This window comes from Lepidochelys kempii, chromosome 2 (assembly GCF_965140265.1).
Source record: "Lepidochelys kempii isolate rLepKem1 chromosome 2, rLepKem1.hap2, whole genome shotgun sequence".
Lineage (NCBI taxonomy): Eukaryota > Metazoa > Chordata > Testudines > Cheloniidae > Lepidochelys > Lepidochelys kempii.
In genome coordinates, this window is record NC_133257.1 from 69,236,518 (window position 1) to 69,260,546 (window position 24,029).

The 24,029-nt window shown below is 40.3% G+C and overlaps 1 protein-coding gene across 4 annotated transcripts in view; it reads right to left on the reverse strand.

Moving 5' to 3' along the window:
- XKR4 (XK related 4) overlaps positions 1–24,029 on the reverse strand; it is a 314,292-nt gene that overhangs the window by 250,006 nt on the left and 40,257 nt on the right. The gene's annotated exons all lie outside the window — the stretch shown is intronic.

A 24,029-nucleotide genomic window follows, 5' to 3' on the forward strand; every position in this document is an offset into this window, starting at 1 on the left:
ATATTTTTCCAGGGTGTTTAACTTTATCTACACCAGGACTGTACATTTTAATGACAGGTTTTATTGTTATTAAATAGAATGTTGTATATAAAAACACACACAAGGTCCTCAGGTTTCCTGGAAGCTATGTTGGTGCTGAGTGACCCTGTGGTGCTGTAGGATTCTTCTGTTAACTCAGAATGGGGATATATATTTCTTACCTAGTAAAAACAGGTAAATAAGACTGGTAAAAGGACAAAATCACAGATCCCTTCTAACTCCTCCTGTTATGCAATACTCCTCCTCATTCCATATACTAGAACAGAATGCAAGACCAGTTTTATTTCATTATATCCTGCCATCTGTCAGGCAGTGACCCCTAACTTAACCTGAAATATTCTTTTTTTCTTTCCTTTTAAACCTCTGGAGGAAACTTCTCAAAAACATCAGCAGAGTACACCCCACTCATTACCTCCATGCTCACCCCACGGGAGCACACTAATTCAACAACATTTGTGTCACTCTTTGTAAAACATGCTGCCCTGCTTGTCTTTGAAGTTCATAACAGGACACCAGAAAACCTGCCTTGACTCCTCTTTCACCATCAGAACAAGAATCTCTGATAGGAGTGTTGTTCTAAATATAAACTACCCGCTAACAGGAAGGTAGCTTGTCATTTCAAACTTCAAGATTTTGGGTTTAGCTACAGGATGTTCCCATTTGTAAAACATCAAATACAAGAAAATGTACACAAAAAATGCTCTGTAGAAGACGTAAAATTTAATGCATTCTTAAACCTCTGTTTTCTCAGAAAGCTGTTGTTAAAGAGTTGGTTAAGTGAGTGGATGTAAGTCTTGCTCTTTTAAAGCATTAGTTTCCTCAAGAACTTCCAAAGCATTAACAGAATTTAATATTGTGTCTATATGAAATACGGTTGATAGTTTACCTGTGGCATCCCTTACTATTTCCACTTTGGTATCCCTCTCCCCTCCTACACCCATAATAAAATTTCAATTTATTCTGCGTTTTGAGATCCAGCTGACCATTTTGCCACTTGTTACCAGAATGTGACCTAACAAACCATACTCTGTTGTTACACACAATCATATAAGGCACTCAAATGTCACACTGATGAGAGCAATAAGAACCTAAGTAGACAAGCTCTTGTTGCCAACATTTTTAATGGATTTTTATTTCCATTTGCAACAGAACCATCAATGTATCTACATCTAATTTACAGAAGAATTCAACCTTTTTTAACAGTTATTTATGTTGTTTGTTTAAGATACTGACAATCCAAGTGGTTATACCCTGAGAATTGATTGCAAAAAAGGCCCCTTTGGGGGTGCATGCTTCATGTCTCCAAATATTTCTATAGAAATCTTGCTCAATTTACACAAATGATTTTTTTTGTTTTATAACTGCCACCCCTGCAACTCAGCCTGGGATCTAAAAGTTGAGGTTGGTTCTTTCTAGCTCACATATCATCATGCACAGAAATAGCAATTCTGATTTCGGAACTTAGTTAAGAAGTTGATGATGCTTGAGCCAGCCTAGACTCCAGCTCAGTTTTCTGCATTTATATGGGTTCTACAGTGCTAACAGAAGGAGAAAGCAATCAAAGGTATTTATTTCAGTACAGTACATAGATGAGACCTGGAACACTTACTGGGCAAAGATCTGTTAATTCACCCTCACACTCTTTATATTTCTGTTTGTTCCAGCGTCCTTTTTCAGTCCAGTTAAGAACCAATGTAGCACTACCATAGAAAGATATTCCCATTGTAAATTAGAGCAGCAAAATCCACCTACCTTGTCCATGTGTTTTAACAAATACATACAGCAATAAGAATCCATTTACCTCCCACCGATCTTATCTACATACCAGATATGAATGGATTCCCATTATAGTCAGATCTGACTACATATAATTACCTTGCTACATCAAAAATCAGTGGAACTACTCATAGATTAAGATATTGTTCAGCATAGGAAGGTTATTAGAATTTGGCCCTATGTTAGTAGAAGTCTGTGAATATGCCTATACAGCAAAAAAAAAAATCTGTGACAAAGAGGCTTAGAGCCCAGATGAACTGATTCAGGCTTGCAGGGCTCAGGCTGCAGGGCTAAAAATAGCAGTATAGAAATTTGGCCTTGGGTTGGAGTCCAGGCTCTGAAACCTCAGGCTCCGAAACCTCAGGCTCCAGCCTGTGGCCAAATGTCCACACTGCTGTTTTTAACCTAAAAAGGAGTACTAGTGGCACCTTAGAGACTAACCAATTTATTTGAGCATAAGCTTTCGTGATGCATCCGATGAAGTGAGCTACTCCTTTTCTTTTTGCGAATACAGACTAACACGGCTGCTACTCTGAAACCTGTTTTTAACCTGTAGGTCAAGCCCCAAAAGCCCAAGTCAGCTGACCCAGTCTCTGAGACTTGCTGCCACAGGTTTTTTTGACTGGGGGATTTAAATACAAGTATGTTATCACCATAAAAGTCCAACCAGAACAGGGTTTTGGATAATAATCAGAGAAATGAGCAGCAAAAGCCAGTAGGGCTCAGGACCCACATGCTGGCTGTTGAAATCCTAGCATGCAGGAAGGCTGACTTACGGGCACCCAAAATCAGCAATCACTTAAAAATTAGGCTTGATACTCTACCATGAGGGACAATAAATCCTGAAGATGCCTAAACCACAAAGTCTGTGTTCAAGGTATTTTCGCATATGTACAAATTTGCTTCGGATATATCCCAAGATCAATTTTTTATGGTGATGAATTTCTTAAATGTTAATTTTGTCTTGCCTTTTTTTAAGACTAACATTAAAAGGAGAAGATTAGAGAACCAGCAGGAAAAAATAAAAGTATTATTGACTTCTGATGATGCAGAACAAAAAAAAATTAAGATGTACATATGTGAGCCAACTGGCTGAAGACAGAGTTGAGTGAAATCTATTTCACTACTGACCACTGATAAGCTAGTCCAGGTGCATCCATTTGCATTTCTATTCTAACTGGTTAACATCATCCAGGCTTCACCAGGTGATCAATAGAAACTTACTGAATCACTGCATGACTCCAGTCAACCAATCATAAACCAGGATTTTTTCATATATAAAATAATAGCAACTGACGTACAACCATGTGTGGTTCAAAGGATAAACATAATGTAATGGGAAATATGTTCTAGTCTAGTTCATCTTTCTAGCTCAGTGTGCAAATCTGAGAAATTATGAGCAAAATTTATTTAATAGGAATAAAAATATTTCAAACTTTATCTTACTTTTTTTAAATACAAGTGGTTAGACATGAGAAAGTAAAAATACAGAATGAAGGGTGTGTATATCTGATATGGAAAATTGTAACATATCCATTAGAGGAATTACCAACAGCTAGAGAACCACACGCAGAGAAATGCAAAAAATGTCAGAAATAAATTATTTGTGTTGAGAAGTGCGAAGTAAGAGAAAGTATGAAATAACTTAAGGAAGATAATTGATGTCAAACTTACATCTACCTATTTATAATTAACAGGCAGATCTGCTTGTTACCTACTTTCTGACTATTTTTAAAAAAAATATTCACCCAGGAATTTACATTTTGTTTTTGTTGCACTCTGTGTAAGCTTTGCTTCATCGTTAGCCTAGTTTTTATACCACACTGCTTCAAAATGTTGTCAGATTCATGAAAAAATAATTATATGTTCAGAACATTTTGTCCACATACATTTTCCACTGTCATATCAGGGTGTACAATCTGAGCAATTTAAAAAAGGAAACTTCCAGGCTTACTTGGCAATGCCATGACAAATGGGTATGATTTACCTAAATTAGGCATTGTGGGCTTCATTTTCAAACGACAGAGAACCAGGTCTGCATGTAAAAAGCGCTTTGGTGATCACACATGCAATTCAATTGCAGGTGCATTTTTGCACCTGGGCCTTGGAGCTGCACTTTTGAAAATCTGGGCATTTTTAAAAAATATTCAAATATGGACATTGGATTTAGCCTTTTTAGGCAAAACGTACATACAATTCCCTATAAAGAAAGTTCCCAGTTAGTTTATTGACAATCACCGCAAGGCACTGAATGACAGAGAACTGAAAATAGAAAAGATTTGTAAACCTGTGACATGCTAAAGCCTTGGCACAAACTTTTAACCCGGACCAGATTCTGATCCCATGCTGGTTTCATGCTAGTGTAACTCCATTGGCTCCAATAGGGTTTTTCTGATTCACTCTCACATAAGAGAGATCAGAGTTCAGTTCAGTCTATTAAATACTTGTCATTTGCCAGCTCTTTTGCCAGGGACAGCAATCACTACAAGCAAATTTAAATTGAAAATGTTATTAGTCATAGTATGTGTATCTATATTTGTATAAATATGAAAAGATAGTAAGCATTGTGAAAGCAGAGGAATACAGGATGATAGTGGAGGGCAGCCACGTGTGTCCCAGCTTCCTTGGGACTTTTTTGATTCAGAGACACATAGAAGTGTCCTTAGTGAGGGCACCTCCAAGATTAAAACATGTTCAGTGATACTTCAGCAGCAAGTCAATTACTGTAGAGTCAGCAAGAGTTACACAGATATAGGAATCAAATGACTCAGCAGTTGGCAAAAGGCAGAGGCCTGCCAAGTCAGTGGTCATATGAAACTGAACACTGGGATATAAAGGAATTAGGCACATCTATAGCTCCTAGGTTCTAGTGGACAAAATGATGCCTTTTGTCACCTCACTCTCTACAAATAGTTAATAGAAAGTGGAGAAGTCAGAGGCAAGACCAGTTTGATCTTGATGATGACAAGAAAAACAAAGTTATCACATCCCTCTTTATTTTATTAATTAGTTGACAATTTTTTCATAAGCTGAGTACTTGTGAAAGTTATTAGGTGAACAGTGCTAGAAAATGAAAACTCATTTATCCACAGAATCCATGCAGCACAGACAAAAACTGCAAGCTTCTTTGCATTGCCCAACTAGCGTACTTTCATCACTGACCTCAAAAGGATCATAAGCATGGGTCACAGATTAGTTTAGTCTCCATACCTTTTCCATCCTGGGCTTGCCTGCAGGAACATTAATAAAAAGAAATTTCCTACACCATCAATTGCTATGAAGACCCCTGTCCACTTGGAACTGTACTAAAAATACTAACTCATTTCATAGACAAGTGCAAAAGCTATCAAATGGTAATGCTTTTGGTCACTATCAATCTGGACTAGACTGAAACCAATGACCAAAAATAGTGAAAACTTTGACTCCTTTCCATTATGGAGGCCAGCTATATTGGTCCTGGTTTGCCACCTCTGAAAACATTTGGGAGGCTGTCCAAGGTTTAAGAGAAGAGCTACTTTTGAAGAGTTAGAGAAACAGATCAGCTGTTGGAATACAGCCTTACACACTAATAACCCCCATAATAACTTCTATATGTTCAGTGCTGGGGAGGATGAATATCTTAACTAATGAGAGATTCTGAAAAAGTGAGGTAATTTCTAACAGAAAAGTAATACAGAAATAGGGGTCTTCATACACTTTAAGTACACTGACTACACTACCGATGAAGTGAGCTGTAGCTCACGAAAGCTTATGCTCAAATAAATTGGTTAGTCTCTAAGGTGCCACAAGTACTCCTTTTCTTTTTGCGAATACAGACTAACACGGCTGTTACTCTGAAAACTGACTACACTGTGTGCTACTATTTAACAAAGACAAGGAGATTGAATGGTAAAATTTCAACATAGCACACACTTAACTATATGACTCCCATAAATGTTAATGGGAATCATGTGGCTACATCTTTGCGCAGCACAATGAAAATTAACCGAGGCGTATGAATCATTTCTCAGACTGGGAAAGGTATATTAAGAAAGTTGAATGCTGATATAAAGGAAGGCATGCAGTGTTCACAGCAGTGAAAAACATTAGATATGAAAGTTAGTTTGGAAAAGTGTCCAAAAGAATATGAAGGGACTAAGTCTGCCTTAATATCTAAGGGGCCGAGTTGAGGATAAGAGAGAAAGTGAGTATACAAACAGACTGGTTTAAAAAATTAGAAAGCAAAATTAGGTACAAGTAGGATCTTAAGAAATGAATTAAATATGTTTAAGCATGCTATACCCAGCTGCTAGCAAAAGAGAACAGTTTGTTCAGGATGGAAAACAGAAAGGGGTTCTGAAAGTTTAATATCAGTTCCATCCTTACTTATCTATATAATATACTGATTTGTGCATATATGTGGATCACTGTTCTCTGCTGGATAGAGAAATAGACCTGCTTGCAGTTATGCTGCCCTCTAGTACCTGATTTACAGAGATTAAAAATATTAACAACTCATGCAGCTGGAGATTCTGCTTTAGTTCAAGTAGTAAGTACCTGTAGTTTTTTTTGGCACACAAATGTCTTTAATTCTATCCCTGATGATGATCATAAAGTCTGAGAAACCAGTGTGCCCTTTCTGGAAAGAGCAACTTACTGGAGTTACACCAGTATAAAACCAGTATAAGAAAAAGAGAATTTGCCTGAGAACGGCAAACAAAGAACTCCCCTGCTGATGAATATGCAGGATGTTAGTCTTAGCCTTTTAATACAGGAAAATGTCAACTACAAAATTAGAATTATAGTTCGTTACATCACAGGAGCATTGTGAGGCAAAACTCATTAATGTTAGTGAATTGCATGGAGATCCTCAGATGGCAAGTATAATTTGTTACATTAAAAGTTCGTTTTTATAGCAGTTCTCTAATATAAAAACCAACTTAGACTTCAAAGGTTTGAATTGTGAAAGAAAGCTCTTATTTGATGTAAATCCTGAAAAAAACTATTTTCATTGTCTCTTTTTTTAAAAAAAAATCCCTTTCTACAACTGGCATTATCATCCAACTAGAACAGAGCAGAAATAAAACCACCACCAAAAAGTTAATCATAATTGGCCCTTCTTCAGATCTCATTTCTATAACTATCAGTTGACTTGTGGGCAAAAGGAGAATGTGAGCACTTGATTTCCATGCTGATTCACCAGCTAAGTTCCCAGCTGGAACAGCCAGACAGGCAGCCAAAGAGCCTCTGCCCTTCCACCAATGCAGGGTCATTGGCCTAGGCACCACCTCCCTTCAACATCATTCACTAGTGCCCCCAAAACCAAGTGAAATTTGGTGGGGTTGACTTTTTGGGATCTATTCTCACAATTAAAAGCAAAATGGTGTAAACCCCATGCAAAGAAAGTGGGCCTGACTCTGCCAGGTATTGAGCGCTTCCTGCAAAGTACTCTCCATGAGAGTAGCAAGAGTTCAGTCCTTGCAGAATGAAGATCTGGGAGCTGAGCTCTGCACAGCGCTGGTGATGTCATTTTCTGTGTGCATACTACGATGTCCTATGATCTCCGTTTCATGCTTAGTGTAACAAGGAGCACTTGGGACCTGAAGAAAGTAGTAAAGAAACACTGGAAATTTAAATATCTAAGAAAATGCCCTCACGTCACTTACCTGGGGCACTGAACTCCTCTTACTATAAACCCCTGTCCTGCAACCCACACGCACATGAGTTAACTTGCGCCATGCAAGTAATCCATTTGAAGTCATGAACTCTCCAACTCCTTTCTCCAGTGCAGGGGATGTGTTTGGAAGCCGCCTGAAGATTGCAGATGTGCTTTGTGTCCTTGGAGAGCAAGGATTTGGTCCAGTGACTTCAGTGAGGCTACTCATGTGACTAAGGAGGAATACCAATGCAAATATGGGTGCACAACTGCAACATTTCAACTTCAATGATAATCCTATTTTTCTGCTATGATCTGCTTCCTTATTTTTATAGAACTTTTTTCAAGTGTAACATTGGGGGAAAAAACAAACAAACAAGACTTATCCTTCCAGAGAGACTAATAATCCCTCACTGCTCTATGATGGGTATACCAGCACCACCATTAGAGCACTGGCTAGGATGTCACACCAATCAGGAGCAAACAATGGTAGGGGAATTCCAGGCTTCATGAACCCACAAAAAAATGATCATTTAACTTGCTAAATATGCTTAAAAGTCTGTACATTGTTTATTTGGGTTAAATGTACCTATTTAACCCTCATAGCCTGTTTTGTTTCTTCCTTCATATTTTTTACTGTCTTTAAACAGCATTTGAATATTTGTACGAGAGACTTTTCCAAATTTACTTTCCCTGAAAATAAACAGAGGATTCCAGCACTGACCAAATACTGCAAATACACAATGTGACTCTTAGTTAGCACAAAGCGCTATGTATTCCCCGAGTACAAAGAGAGTCAAAGTATTCTGAGAGTAGCTAAGCAAACAAAAACTTTGCCAAATATTTACCATTACAAATATCGCATGATATTTGTGAAGGTCCTGAGATAAAAGTGAAATTACTTTACAATGCTTGTGGTTTGATTAGCCATTTTCCGCCTTGTCTTCCTTCACATAGATTCATTAATATACCTCTGACTATCATTATCCTAATGTTTAGAAGTTCTTTTTAATTAGTAGTTTAATTCCAAATAAAACCAGTTCAGCAGCTTGTTCTCTTATTTGAAAAGGAATTGCTGTGGTAAATGCACTAGCTTTTTCATAGGACCTGCCTGAAACCCAGTCAAAGAGAAAATAATGCTAAACTAAAGAGGATAAAAATAATATGCTTCCTATTCCTCCTTGCCATTAAAATTTTATTACTATTATCATCATTATTGGCATTATGGTAGTACCTGAATCCCCCAGTAACGACTGGGGGACTCCTCTGTGATAGGCACTATACAAACACATAGAAAGACACAAATTCTGCTCCAAGGAGCTTACAGTCTAAACCATAAACCATCTGTCAGCCTGTAGCACAGTCCTGCAGTCTATAAGCTCATAAAACTACTATTTGCATGCACAAGAAATACAGTATTACATTTATTAACTTTACTGAATCAATTTATGAGGCATACCAAAAATGATATCCTTACTACAAAATTTACCAAAAAAAATCTAGGATTTATCATCTAATTTCTTGTGGAACTGCCAGTAATGTCATAGCTATATTTACATTTTCCTTGTTATAATGAAGTGACTCCTCAGACTCCAGCTTTTGTAACTGTGCCAGTTATTTTTTTTTCCTGGCATATGTTAAATTATTATTATAAACGTAAGCAAACAGTAGACTCTGGGCCATTAACGTGCAAGGCAAGAACTTTGTCATCTTCACATAAATGAATAATCAAAGTTAAATTAATGATAACTTGGAAGTAGATGGGTTAGAAGACACTAACTGTTGATGATTATTTTTAAAATGTACAGGTGTATATGCGAGACTGCATCCTTCTTCATGAATCATTTGTCTTCTTCAATTGTAAGCACTTCAGATCAGATACTATTACAGTATGTGTACGTACAGCACCTATTACAATAGGACCCTCATCCTAATTGGTCCTCTCCATATTTCTGTAATATAAATATGAATATAAAATCAAAATACTATTACTAATTTATAATGTATGCAACACAGAATTTAGCAGATTTTTAGTACATTTGATAGCATCCTGATTTTGAGCAGTCTTCCGAACAGCTACAATGCCCAAGCAATGGAGGATCTGGTTGAAACAACAATGGTATTAACACAAAAGCAGTGGAGTTTTCAAAAATGCTCAGTGTTGGCCTAACTCTGATCCCATAGAAGTTAACTGTAAAACTTCCATTGATTTGAATGTGAGCAAAGTTAGATCAACGAATTATTGTTTTTGGAAATCTCACACACAATTATATTTCTGCTACTTAATATCAAAATGCAACTTAGAGTGTAAGAATGAAAAAAATGGTGTTACCCTCTTGTGTGTAGTTTTAATTGCCCAGACTTCTTGGGTGAGATTCTAATCTGTTTTGTGCTGGTGCAAATCTAGGATAACCCCAATGTAATCAATTGTGTCACTTTGGGTGGGATCCACAAAAGTACTAAGTCCCATTTTTAGGCTCCACTGGGACCCAGGAAACCACCTGCTTCGCTGCTGCCTAATTCAGTAGGTGCCTAAACTCATGTGGAGCCTAAGATTTTGTAGTAAAAGTTCCCTGAGTGCCTATGTTCCTGCCTTTGAATGTGCTCCCTGCTGCCTCACTCTAGGCCTCCTATCTTCCACCTAAGCTCCAGAGTGACTCACCAACCAGAGGAAAGATAAGAGCGCAGCTGTCTAAGTCTTGTGCAGGGCTCAATCCAGCAAGCATGCTCAGAAGCCGCCTACTGATCAGGCCCCTCAGGCGAGTTCACACAAAACAGTGTGGGAGGAGGAGGACCTCCCTTATCACCTTTAGTCTGGTGATTAGGGTATTCATGAAAGATGTGGGAAATCCACAGTTCAAGTCCCCCCCTCCACCTGATGAGAAAGACTCTGCCATCTCTCAAATGAGTGCCTTAGCCACCAGGCTATGGAGTCATTTTTACTCTTTCGCTGGACCAATGAATTATTAAATTATTTAATTGAAGTGGAACACCTTCAGACAGGAGATACTGAGGGAGTCCCACATTGGACTATCCCTAACCTAATGGTTAGGGCGTTCATGGGATTTGAACAGGGATCTGCTGTGTCTCACATCTCATCAGGGAGGGGGTGCAGGGGGGTGGGCGGAGATGCCAGCCCCATGCAGGGGGGAGGTTGGGCTGGAGGCGGTGGGAGGAAGGGTTCCAGTGCATGTGGGACCGACAGGTTAGAGTGACCAGTGACCACTTCAAGCGGGGGCCAGCAGGGTTAGAGTGACCAGTGGCAGTTGTGTGTGGGTGGGGGGGCGCCTTTGGTGAGCAGCTGTGGCCAGCCCCATGAGGGGGCCTTGGGACAAGCAGCTGGGGCCAGCCCAATGGGGGGGGGGGCTTGGGGCCAGCCCCACATGGTGTCCCGTTTTCCCTTTGGGAAATATGGTCACCCTACAGTGAAGGGGATCTGAACACAGCAAAAAAAAAAAAAAATCTTTGGGGAACTTGAGAGTTGGGGTTTACTAGCTGTTACCTGCAAAGCAAGGTTTGGACTGGCAGAATCCAGTAAGCTGTTTGAGTTTGCTGGCAAAGCAGACAAGTTTGTGTGTCAGAAAGCTGACACATAGCTTAGCAGCAGCAAAGCTCCCTGTTGCTGAGGGTGAAATGGGTAACAAGTGGCTCACAGTTCAGAGTGCCCTAAGAGAAGCATCACATCCACATACTGGAATTATGAGATTACATGAGACTAATATCTTGAAAGAAAAAGATTCTAGCCTTCATATTGTGAAAAAAGCATGAAAACGTGGCTGTAATGTATTCTTAAGGCTCAAAAACAAAATAAAAATAGGTGATGAGTAAAAGAATCCAAAAAATTATTTTAAAAATATCATGGTTTTTAGCTAGTCATGATTTTTTGGGATGTGACTCATGACTGCTGGGGACTGAAATCAATTGAAATAGGAGCCCCAATACCTCTGAGCCTCTGAACCCTAATGCCTAGCATCAGTCTGGTTGGTTTGAGTGGGGCTTCCAGTCCAAACCCACATCCAGAGCATAGGTGCTTTTACTAACTTTCTTCCTCTCCTTTTTGATCACTGCAGTGCTGGGTGATTACAGCTACATTAGTCCTTGCATATTCCAGCTGAGTACCTACTCTTGGGAAAATACTTTAATTTTGACATTTTATCAGAATTCTAGAGTTTGACAGTCACTTCCTTACCATCGCTCCTGGGTATGCACATTTAGGGATACGAACTACACGGTTACCTCCTCTCCTCTATAATGGGAGGAGGTGTTTAGGGAAGGGAGAGGAGGGCTGGATGGATTGTTGAGCTTGGGGAGGAGAAGCCAAGGACTTGCTCTGTTACTTTTCAGCATCTGGGGAGGGATCTGGGAGCAGCAGTAGGAACGACGACATGAAAGGGTGGTTGCCCAGGGTGGAGAGTAGCAGCACTGACAATAGGGGAAGTTGTAGTTCTAAGATATGGAACACTTCTAGTAGTCCATACCACACACTGGTTCTGATTGTATTCATACACAATATTAGAACTATTGTATCATCTGTTTTATTTGCTGTATATAGTAAAAAATATATTTAAGTCACACAATGGAATGCGTAACAATATCAATGTACACATCTTCTATACCATTATTTTGTACAGCAAGTAAAAAGAGAGACCCTGTTAATTTTCTAGAGTATGTGTGTCATAACTGCTCATTTAATTTTAAAAACAGTTGCAAGTAACTTTTTCCAATTAGCTATACCTTTGTCACCAAGTACTGTAATGTCCACTACACAGGTCAGGCTCTACCAATTTTGCCGCCCCAATCAGTCGCCACCGAATTGCCGCTGTGGCGGAAAGAGCGGCAGAGATGCCGCCCCATTCTAAATGCTGCCCCAAGCACCTGCTTGGAAAGCTGTGCCTGGAGCTGGCCCTGACATAGGTCTACACCTGTCAAGGTTCCTCCCCCACTCTGAACTCTAGGGTACAGATGTGGGGACCTGCATGAAAAACCTCCTAAGCTTATCTTTACCAGCTTAGGTCAAAACTTCCCCAAGGTACAAAATATTCCCCCCATTGTCCTTAGACTGGCCACTACCACCACCAAACTAATACTGGTTACTGGGGAAGAGCTGTTTGGACGCGTCCTTCCCCCAAAAATACTTCCCAAAACCTTGCACCCCACTTCCTGGACAAGGTTTGGTAAAAAGCCTCACCAATTTGCCTAGGTGACTACAGACCCAGACCCTTGGATCTTAAGAACAATGAACAATCCTCCCAACACTTGCACCCCCCCCTTTCCTGGGAAATGTTGGATAAAAAGCCTCACCAATTTGCATAGGTGACCACAGACCCAAACCCTTGGATCTGAGAACAATGAAAAAAGCATTCAGTTTTTTACAAGAAGACTTTTAATAAAAAATAGAAGTAAATAGAAATAAAGAAATCCCCCCTGTAAAATCAGGATGGTAGATATCTTACAGGGTAATTAGATTCAAAAACATAGAGAACCCGTCTAGGCAAAACCTTAAGTTACAAAAAAGATACACAGTCAGAAATAGTTATTCTATTCAGCACAATTCTTTTCTCAGCCATTTAAAGAAATCATAATCTAACACATACCTAGCTAGATTACTTACTAAAAGTTCTAAGACTCCATTCCTGGTCTGTCCCTGGCAAAGACGACTACAGACAGACACAGACCCTTTGTTTCTCTCCCTCCTCCCAGCTTTTGAAAGTATCTTGTCTCCTCATTGGTCATTTTGGTCAGGTGCCAGCGAGGTTACCTTTAGCTTCTTAACCCTTTACAGGTGAGAGGAGCTTTCCCCTGGCCAGGAGGGATTTCAAAGGGGTTTACCCTTCCCTTTATATTTATGACAACACCTTAAAGCCATTTGGAAGTTAAAGCTAGCACAGACTGCAGTTGCATGTTTAGTGAGTTCCCATATCTATCCTGGCTTCCAATTAGTTTCCAGGTGGAATTTAGGATATTGATTTTGATTTATAAAACCGTATGTGCCTTGACTAACTGGAGAATCACCTCTCCTACCAAGAGATTCTGTCAGCTGTGACTAGCTGAAAGTGCCCCAGTTTATTAGAGATACCTGCAGGGCATTCTCCATGTGGAGTCCTGAAGACCAGAACTCGCTTCTGTGTCTGACAGAACCTGGATCTGGTAACCTTAGAGCAGGTTGCAGAGTAGATCTATTCTTCTGCACTTTTCTGCAAGGAATTTGAAGTAACTGCTTACAGGCTTTGCTCCTGGTGGGCTTTGTGTCTATTATGTTAGGGGTGAACTGAGTGTTATGGAAACTATATTACAGTTCGGTAGAGACACCTTGTATTTGTATTTTAATTGTGTGCAGTGCTTAGAACCTGGATTAAATTCAAATAACTGCAGGGAGTCTGTCTTCTGTCTCCCATAGTATTTTCCATAATGCCTATTGCTATAGAATGTAAGCACTTGTACTTCATAACCTACATAATGGTGCACAAATGATCCCAGATCCAAATGCAAAGCTCATTTTCACATTAAATAGGAGTAGCATTGTGAATTGAGGAACATCTCAGTGACTTTACTATAGCTGGGAATACTACTCATCCATGCAGCCCACAGGCCTCTATTTCGCACGGACCCTCTCCCCCCACCACCTTCGAGAAGATTTACATGTTGAGACTGTTTTCAAGAACAAGTCCAGAAGGATATATTAGAGGGTATTTATCCCATTGATTAATCCTAGACAGCCATTTAGGTTCTAATTCTCCTCTCACAACTGTTTTACACTGATTTAACTCCACTGACTTCCATACAGCTATTCCTGATTTATCCTAGTTCTGACAGGCGGAAAAGGTCTTTCATCTACTTTGACAGTTAAATAAAAAAGGGCAAAAAAAGATTATGCCCATGTGATAAATGAAGGGGGGGGGTAGCAGCTCCCTTTTATGGACACCCAGAAAGTCCCTTTTGGTGGCTGTTTGCTTTATCTGTAAAGGGTTTTAAAAGTCCCTCTGGTAAAGAAAAGGGAATGGACACCTGACCAAAAGAGCCAATGGGAAGGCTAGAACTTTTTAAAATGGGGAAAAAAGCTTTCCCTTTGTGTCTCTGTTGTTGTCTCTGGGCTGAAGAGACGAGGGGCAGCTGGAATGCTGTGTAAAGTTTGGACCAGGTATGAAAATTCATTGTCCATACCTAGAAGGATTCAGTGGGACACGGAATGTTTAGATCAACTTGTTCTGCCGCTTGTGCGGGGAAAACCCCTACCAGGCCGGGCCAGTTTGTTTACCTGCCGCATCCGCAGATTCGGCCGTGGCTCCCAGTGGCTGCGGTTCGCTGCTCCAGGCCAATGGGACCTGCTGGAAGCAGCGCGGGCTTTTGTTTGCTTGTAACCTTTAAGCTGAACCCCCAAGAAAGCTATTTTGGGTACTTAAGTTTTGGAATTGCTCTTTTAAAATCTAGCAAAAGCCTAAGTTCCAGATGTATTTTCTTTCTTTTTGTTTTTAATAAAATTTACCTTTAAGAACCTGATTGGTTTTGGGTCTTAAAAGCTCTGTACATATGTTTTTCAATTAGGGGGTGGCAACAGCTGGGTTTCCCTTTTGTTTGTTTTCTTTCTCAGCTTCCCCAAGGGAGGGGTGGAAAAGCCGAGGGGTCTCAGGGAAAACTTCCCCAATGAGTTTTTCAAGGATTTGCAAGAGGCAGTTTTTCACTTTGGTGGTGGCAGCATTTACCAAGCCAAGGTCCGAGAAAAGCTGTAACCTTGGAGGTTTAATACAAGCCTCGAGTGGCAAGTATTAATTTTTTTTTAAAATCCTTGCAGGCCCCCATGTTCTGCACTCAAAGTGCCAGAGTGGGGAATCAGCCGTGACACCCATATTTATCAAGTACAGTTATGTCAAATACTTAACACTAGAAATGAAATATCATGAAAGTCAATTTTTGCTCCTTGTGACAAACTTAATCGGTATTGAGTTTTGCTTACAGAAAAAGCTATGTTTTAAAGTGTGAATTACTTTGCTAGAGAGAAACTAAGCACTTCTAGTGAGTAGTTGCTTGCATTTGATTGATTGGAATAAATAAATTGAACAAGAGGCCAAACATAATCTATGCTTCCTGCCTAGTTTGTGTCATACAAATGGACATGTCAGTAGTTCTTCCTCTTGTATATCCTTTTCCATGTCACAATTGCATTTTTACTAATGAAAGTATTGGCATCCTTATGTTTTGTACTCATGGCACAGTGACAAGGCAAGCTATACCTCTGATGCATCAATGGTGTCTCCTGAGTCTACCCTGCCTTCTCCTGTTCTGGAACCTAGGATTCTCCCACTCATGGACCAGTTCCCTAGTTTACAGTATCCTCCTTTACCAATTGTGATCCCTCAGCAGGTTCTGTGATAAGTAGTTAAATGCAGTGACTTAGAACACCTTCTTCACAACAAAGTAGGGTTTGTTTATCCATAGGAACGTGGCAATCAGACAACTGTTCAAACAACAAAGAAGCCTGCATACAGCTTCTCTGAAAGTTTAATCAGGCCCAGTTTATCACAGGATACCCTGATTTCTAGGCACTGGGTTTGTGCCTACTTCCCTGAAGGTGCTGACTGCCTTTTCATCTCCTTCACAATTCCTTTGTCAGCTGTGGGTCTCCTGAACCTGGTCAAACCAGTTTATGCACCCCATGGAGAGAGGGAGTGTCAGGATAAGCTTCAAAGCAGTTTGCTCTCTGTACTGTCTGTCAAGTACCAGTGACTGGGTTATCTAAAGTCACTGCCTGGTTCCCGCAGATGTGAAGTGAGTTCCTGCAGGAGTTAACTCCTTTGAAACCAAGTGGCAAATAGCATAACGATAATCAAATAAACAGGTACGCATAATACTTATAAAAATTAGGCAGATAACTCCCATGTTCTTCACTGTTCCTTACAATATTTAGTTATTTCTGGGCTGGCAATTGGGATTGTGGATATATGATCTTCAGAAGCTTAGAGAGCTTTCTGGTGAATGTTCTACAACGTTGACCTCTTACTGAACTCTTATTACCTTATGAACAGACTGGCATTTTTTGTTTAGGTTTCAACTGTCTAAAAAAACCATGACTGCCTTACTATCATAGGCTAGAACCTGGAAAAAAAAAAGCCAGCTAAGGAGTTATTTCAACTCATGATATTCTTTACACTTATAAATAGCAAAAATTGGGAATTTTATTAAACTATATTACATCATAACAGTATTTGCAGAGACTATTTTCTTAATGCTCACCTTGCAGTGAGTACTATGTAAAATCCCTCATTCTTTGAAAATTGTATAAATGATATATTACAAAACTTCTTAACAGGCTTTTAATCAAATCTAAAACTCTCTAGAGAGCATTGTAAAATTACACAGAATCCCTCATTTAGCTTAAAACCCAGGAATAATATATGAAGGAAAAGAATTTAAGAGTTTGCACTGAATTAGCCTCCAGTGCATTTATGACAGTGGCTCTCAACATTTCCAGACTACTGTACCCCTTTCAGGACCCTGATTTGTCTTGAGTACCCCCAAGTCCATGGGGCGGGATGCGCTGCATCTGAGAGTGCTAAAGGAGTTGGCGGATGTGATTGCAGAGCAGTTGGCCATTATCTTTGAAAACTCATGGCGATCGGGGGAAGTCCCGGATGACTGGAAAAAGGCTAATGTAGTGCCCATCTTTAAAAAAAAGAGGAGGAGGATCCTAGGAACTACAGGCCAGTCAGCCTCACCTCAGTCCCTGGAAAAATCATGGAGCAGGTCCTCAAGGAATCAATTCTGAAGCACTTAGAGGAGAGGAAAGTGATCAGGAACAGTCAGCATGGATTCACCAAGGGCAAGTCATGCCTAACAAATCTAATTGCCTTCTATGATGAGATAACTGGCTCTGTGGATGAGGGGAAAGCAGTGGATGCGTTGTTCCTTGACTTTAGCAAAGCTTTTGACACAGTCTCCCACAGTATTCTTGCCAGCAAGTTAAAGAAGTATGGGCTGGATGAATGGACTATAAGGTGGATAGAAAGCTGGCTAGATTGTCGGGCTCAACGGGTAGTGATCAATGGCTCCATGTCTAGTTAGTCTACTAGTTAGGCAGCCGGTATCAAGTGGAGTGCCCCAAGGGTCGGTCCTTGGGCCGGTTTCGTTCAATATCTTCATAAATGATCTGGAAGATGGTGTGGATTGCACTCTCAGCAAGTTTGCAGATGAAACTAAACTGGGAGGAGAGGTAGATACGCTGGAGGATAGGGATAGGATACAGAGGGACCTAGACAAATTGGAGGATTGGGCCAAAAGAAATCTGATGAGGTTCAACAAGGACAAGTGCAGAGTCCTGCACTTAGGATGGAAGAATCCCATGCACCACTACAGACTAGGGACCGAATGGCTAGGCAGCAGTTCTGCAGAAAAGGACCTAGGGGTTACAGGGGACAAGAAGCTGGATATGAGTCAACAGTGTGTCCTTGTTGCCAAGAAGGCCAATGGCATTTTGGGATAATATAAATAGGGGCATTGCCAGCAGATTGAGGGACGTGATCGTTCCCCTCTATTCGACATTGGTGAGGCCTCATCTGGAGTACTGTGTCCAGTTTTGGGCCCCACACTACAAGAAGGATGTGGAAAAATTGGAAAGAGTCCAGCGGACGGCAACAAAAATGATTAGGGGACTGGAACACATGACTTATGAGGAGAGGCTGAGGGAACTGGGATTGTTTAGCCTGCAGAAGAGAAGAATGAGGGGGGATTTGATAGTTGCTTTCAACTACCTGAAAGGGGGTTCCAAAGAAGATGGATCTAGACTGTTCTCAGTGGTAGCAGATGACAGAACAAGGAGTAATGGTCTCAAGTTGCAGTGGGGAAGGTTTAGGTTGGATATTAGGAAAAGCTTTTTCCACTAGGAGGGTGGTGAAACACTGGAATGCGTTACCTAGGGAGGTGGTGGAATCTCCTTCCTTAGATGTTTTTAAGGTCAGGCTTGACAAAGCCCTGGCTGGGATGATTTAGTCGGGGACTGGTCCTGCTTTGAGCAGGGGTTGGACTAGATGACCTCCTGAGGTCCCTTCCAACTCTATGATTCTAAGTTTCACCTCACTTTAAAACTACTTGCTTACAAAATCAGACACAAAAGTACAAGTGTCACAGCACAGTATTACTGAAAAATGGCTTACTTTCTCATTTTTACCATATAATTATAAAATAAATCAATTGGAATATATATATTGTACTTTAATACACAATGACTTGTTTAAACTGCTCTATATTCTATACACTGAAATGTAATTTTAGTTTGTACTAAATTCACTAGTGCTTTTTATGTAGCCTGTTGTAAAACTAGGTAAATGATTTGATGTACCCCCGGAAAATCTCTGAGCACCCCCAGAGGTATGTTTATCCCTGGTTGAAAACCATTGATTATACAGATTTTCCTTTCATAAACTTTTTACATTTGGCTTCAGAAGTACCTTATTCTTTTTACATGTCCTTAGCTGAGGAGACACTTTAAAAAAAAATACCTTGGATGTACCTGAAAGGTTATATTTTCTTTCAGGTACATCCAAGATGTTTCACAAAAACAATCTCAGACTGATGAACAACAAATATCACCTAAGTGGCAAAATTCCCTGAACAATACCCAACACAATCTCTCTAAAGAGACAGACAGACTTGGCAGAATTCAATTTTTTAGTAATTTTGACAGAATATCGATGGGGTTTTAAGCTTTTTACTATTTTTATCTATTTAAATTTTCATTGTGGAAAATAATGATTTAAATTTTCACAGTTGCTGGAAATTATGTGGGAGAAACTAGACAATTATTTAATGACAGGAGACTTTGAGATTCAAAGAATTAAAACTTTATAACCATTAAAATACCAATAGCCAATATTACAGGTCAAAATATGGAAAATAAATATCCTTAAATCAACTTTTAATAGATTCATAGATACTAAGGTCAGAAGGGACCATTACGATCATCTAGTCTAACCTCATGCACAACTCAGGGCACAGAATTTCGCCCACCCACTCCTGCGAAAAACCTCACACCTATATCTGTGCTATTGAAGTCCTCAAATCGTAGTTTAAAGACTTCAAGGAGCAGAGAATCCTCCAGCAAGTGACCCGTGCCCCATGCTACAGAGGAAGACAAAAAACCTCCAGGGCATCTTCCAATCTGCCCTGGAGGAAAATTCCTTCCCGACCCCAAATATGGTGATCAGCTAAACCTGAGCATATGAGCAAGATTCATCAGCCAGATACTACAGAAAATTCTTTCCTGGGTAACTCGGCTCTCACCCCATCTAATAGCCCATCACAGGCCATTGGGCCTATTTACCATGAATATTTAATTACCAAAACCATGTTATCCCATCATACCATCTCCTCCATAAACTTATCGAGTTTAATCTTAAAGCCAGATAGATCTTTAAAGTCATCCCTTTTGAAATCAAAAACCCTAGTTGCAGATTTATTTTTGTTAATCCTTCCGTTCAGTTTGAACTGAATTAGCTCATGATCACTTGAGCCAAGATTATCCCCTACAACCATTTCTTCTATGAGGTCCTCACTACTCACCAAAATCAAATCTAAAATGGCATCCCCTCTAGTCGGTTCAGCAACTACTTGATGAAGGAATCCATCAGCTATCGCAGCTAGGAAAATCGGAGCCCTATTATTATTACTAGCACTCATCCTCCAGTCTATATCTGGGAAGTTAAAGTCTCCCATGATCACACAGTTTCCATTAGTATTTACTTTATTAAAAACATTAAAAAGGGCTCTATCCATATCCAAATTAGATCCTGGCGGTCTATAGCACACCCCAAGCACTATCCCAGGGGAGGCTCTAATATTTTTCTTCCCTTATGTGATTTTTGCCCAGATGGACTCTGTCTTATCCATTCCATCGCTTCTTATTTCTTTACATTCTACCTCATCATTGATATACAATGCTACTCCACCACCTTTACCTTTATTTCGGTCTTTCCTAAACAGCACATGCCCTTCAATACCTGTACTCCAGTCATGACGACTATTCCGCCATGTTTCTGTTATCCCGATAATATCTGGTTTCACTTCCTGCACCAGTAGCTCTAGTTCCTCCATTTTGTTACCTAGGCTCCTCACATTGGTGTGCAAACATCTTAATTTTTGCTGTTTGGCTTCACTCACATTCTGTACCCTATTAGGCATGGTCATTCTACAGCCAGTATAACCTATTAGAGGTATCCACACTGCCCTTTCTCCTTATATACATTCTTCTACCCACGGCTGTATCCTTTCTTACTTTGTTTTCTTCCCTCTCAATGCTAAAATCCGGCGTGGAGATTACCTCGACATGTCCCAACCGTCTCCCCCAAATTCCTAATTTAAAGCTCTCTTAATCAGTTGTGCAAGCCTCCATCCTAGAAGTCTATTTCCTTCCCTACTCAGATGAAGTCCATCCCGAGAGAACTGTCCTCTGTCCACGAATGCCTCCCAGTGGCCATACATCCCAAAGCCCTCCTTGTAGCACCACTGCCTAAGCCATCTGTTGATCGTCATAATCTTGTGATTTTCTAGTGGGGTCCTACTGGCCCAATACTATTTAGTTTTGGCCCAACACTATTTAGCATTTCTATCAATGACCTGGAAGAAAACAAAATCAATGATAAAATTTGCAGGTTATATAAAGATTGAGGAACAGTAAATAATGAAGAAGATAGGTTATGGATATAGAGCCCACTGCATCTCTTGGGAAACTGAGCAGATAAACTATATGTGCTTCAATATGGTCAAATATAAACTCATACATCTAGAAACAAAGAACATAGGCTGCATTTACAGTGGATCTCTACCCTGGGAAGCAGTGCATCTGAAAAAAAAGACGTGGACGTCAGAGATTAATCAGCTGAAATATACTCCTAGTGTGATGTTATGGCCCAAAGGGCCAATGCAATACTTGAAGTATAAACAGAGGAATCTCAGATAGGAGTAAGGGAGGCTATATTATACCTATTTTGTGACTGCTACAAGAATACTGTGTCCAGTTCTGGTGTCCACACTTCCAGAAGGATGTTGACAAACTGGTGATGGTTCAGAGAAGAGCCAGGAGACTGTTTAAAGGATTAGAAAACATGCCTTAAAAGTGATAGACTCAAGGAGCTCAATCTACTTATCTTAACAAAGAGAAGGTTAAGGGGCAACTTGATCACCGTCTATAACTACAGACATGTGAAACAGAAGTTTGGTAAAAGATGGCTCTTCAATCCAGAAGACAAAGATAACAAGATCCAATGGCTGGAAGCTGAAGCTAGATAAATTCAGACTACAAATAAAGGGGCAAATTTTTAACAGTGGTGGTAGTTAACTACTGGAACAAGTTTGCCAAGGATCATGGTGAATTACTGGTAACTTTTAGATCAAGATTGGCTAATTTTCTGAAAGGTTTGCTCTGGCTCAAAGAGGAATTAATTCAAGGAAGTCCTGTGGCATGTATTATATAATAGGTCAGACCAGATGATCACAATGGTCCCTTCCGATTTAAAAATCTCAGAATCCATCTATTTTTATAAAATTTCAAAAGCAAAAATGGAGGCTGAGCTGCAAGTTGCACTACAATTCTCTTTAATTACTATTCATTTGGCATTATTCATTTAAAATGCACATCTGGGGGAAAAAAAGCAAAAATATTTGTGGGACAGTTACCCACTACAACTCTATACTCTAATCCCAGGGGAAATAATGAAGCATAGAACCTTATGCCCAGTGAGCAGTAGTCAGTTATTGACTCTGGGTTTGGATCACAATTTCCCACAGATCTGAATCCTTGAATTCATTAATAGAACATGGGTTTAATCACAACAAATGGTCACTTGGATGTCTAATACAATTAAAACTTAGTGACAGCAAAGGGTTCTCACTTTACTTCTATCATCATAACGTAGTGTTCTTTTAACTCATCACTCAATGCTGTCAACTTGAAAAATCACATTTCTATCTGAATGTTTTTAAAACTACTGTTATCACAAATAAACCCTCGGATTATAATAATTGAAAGAGATTAAAAGGAATATTTTTCCTCTTTCTTCCATTTGCGTACTTTGTGTATTGGACAGTATTTTGTGAATAGTCTTTTTTTTTTAAATGGTTTTCTTGGCCATACATGACTCTACTCCAAGAGGTCCTTCAAGAGCATATTTAACAAAAGCAGCAACATGTAATGAAACAAACTTCATTATGGCCTCTATGCATAGCTCTAAAACATGTACTTAGCTTTAAGCATCCAAGCAATCCAACCGACTTGAAGTTAAGTACTTGCTAAAGTGCTTTGCTGAATCAGGGCATACTTGCATTATCCCAGCATTCTGAGCCCTGGTCTACACTAGGACTTTTGGTCGAATTTAGCAGCGTTAAATCGATGTAAACCTGCACCCGTCCACACGATGAAGCCCTTTATTTCGACTTAAAGGGCTCTTAAAATCGATTTCCTTACTCCACCCCTGACAAGTGGATTAGCGCTTAAATCTGCCTTGCCAGGTCAAATTTGGGATACTGTGGACACAATTCGACAGTATTGGCCTCTGGGAGCTATCCCAGAGTGCTCCATTGTGACTGCTCTGGACAGCACTCTCAACTCAGATGCACTGGCCAGGTAGACAGGAAAAGAACCGCGAACTTTTGAATCTCATTTCCTGTTTGGCCAGCGTGGCAAGCTGCAGGTGACCATGCAGAGCTCAATCAGCAGAGGTGACCATGCAGAGCTCAATCAGCAGAGGTGACCATGATGGAGTCCCAGAATTGCAAAAGAGCTCCAGCATGAACTGAACAGGAGGTATGGGATCTGATCGCTGTATGGGGAGAGGAATCCGTGCTAACAGAACTCCGTTCCAGTTTTTGAAATGCCAAAACCTTTGTCAAAATCTCCCAGGGCATGAAGGACAGAGGCCATAACAGGGACCCGAAGCAGTGCCGCGTGAAACTGAAGGAGCTGAGGCAAGCCTACCAGAAAACCAGAGAGGCGAACAGCCGCTCCGGGTCAGAGCCCCAAACATGCCGCTTCTATGATGAGTTGCATGCCATTTTAGGGGGTTCAGCCACCACTGCCCCAGCCGTGTTGTTTGACTCCTTCAATGGAGATGGAGGCAACATGGAAGCAGGTTTTGGGGACGAAGAAGATGATTATGATGATGATGTTGTAGATAGCTCACAGCAAGCAAGCGGAGAAACTGGTTTTCCCAACAGCCAGGAACTGTTTCTCACCCTGGACCTGGAGCCAGTAACCCCGAACCCACCAAGGCTGCCTCTTGGACCTGGCAGGGACCTCCGGTGAGTGTACCTTTTAAGATACTATACATGGTTTAAAAGCAAGCATGTGGAAAGGATTAATTTGCCCTGGCATTCACGGCTCTCCTGGATGTACTCCCAAAGCCTTTGCAAAAGGTTTCTGGGGAGGGCAGCCTTATTGCGTCCTCCATGGTAGGACACTTTACCACTCCAAGCCAGTAACACGTACTCGGGAGTCATTGTACAACAAAGCATTGCAGTGTATGTTTGCTGGCGTTCAAACAACATCCGTTCTTTATCTCTCTGTGTTATCCTCAGGAGAGTGAGATATCATTCATGG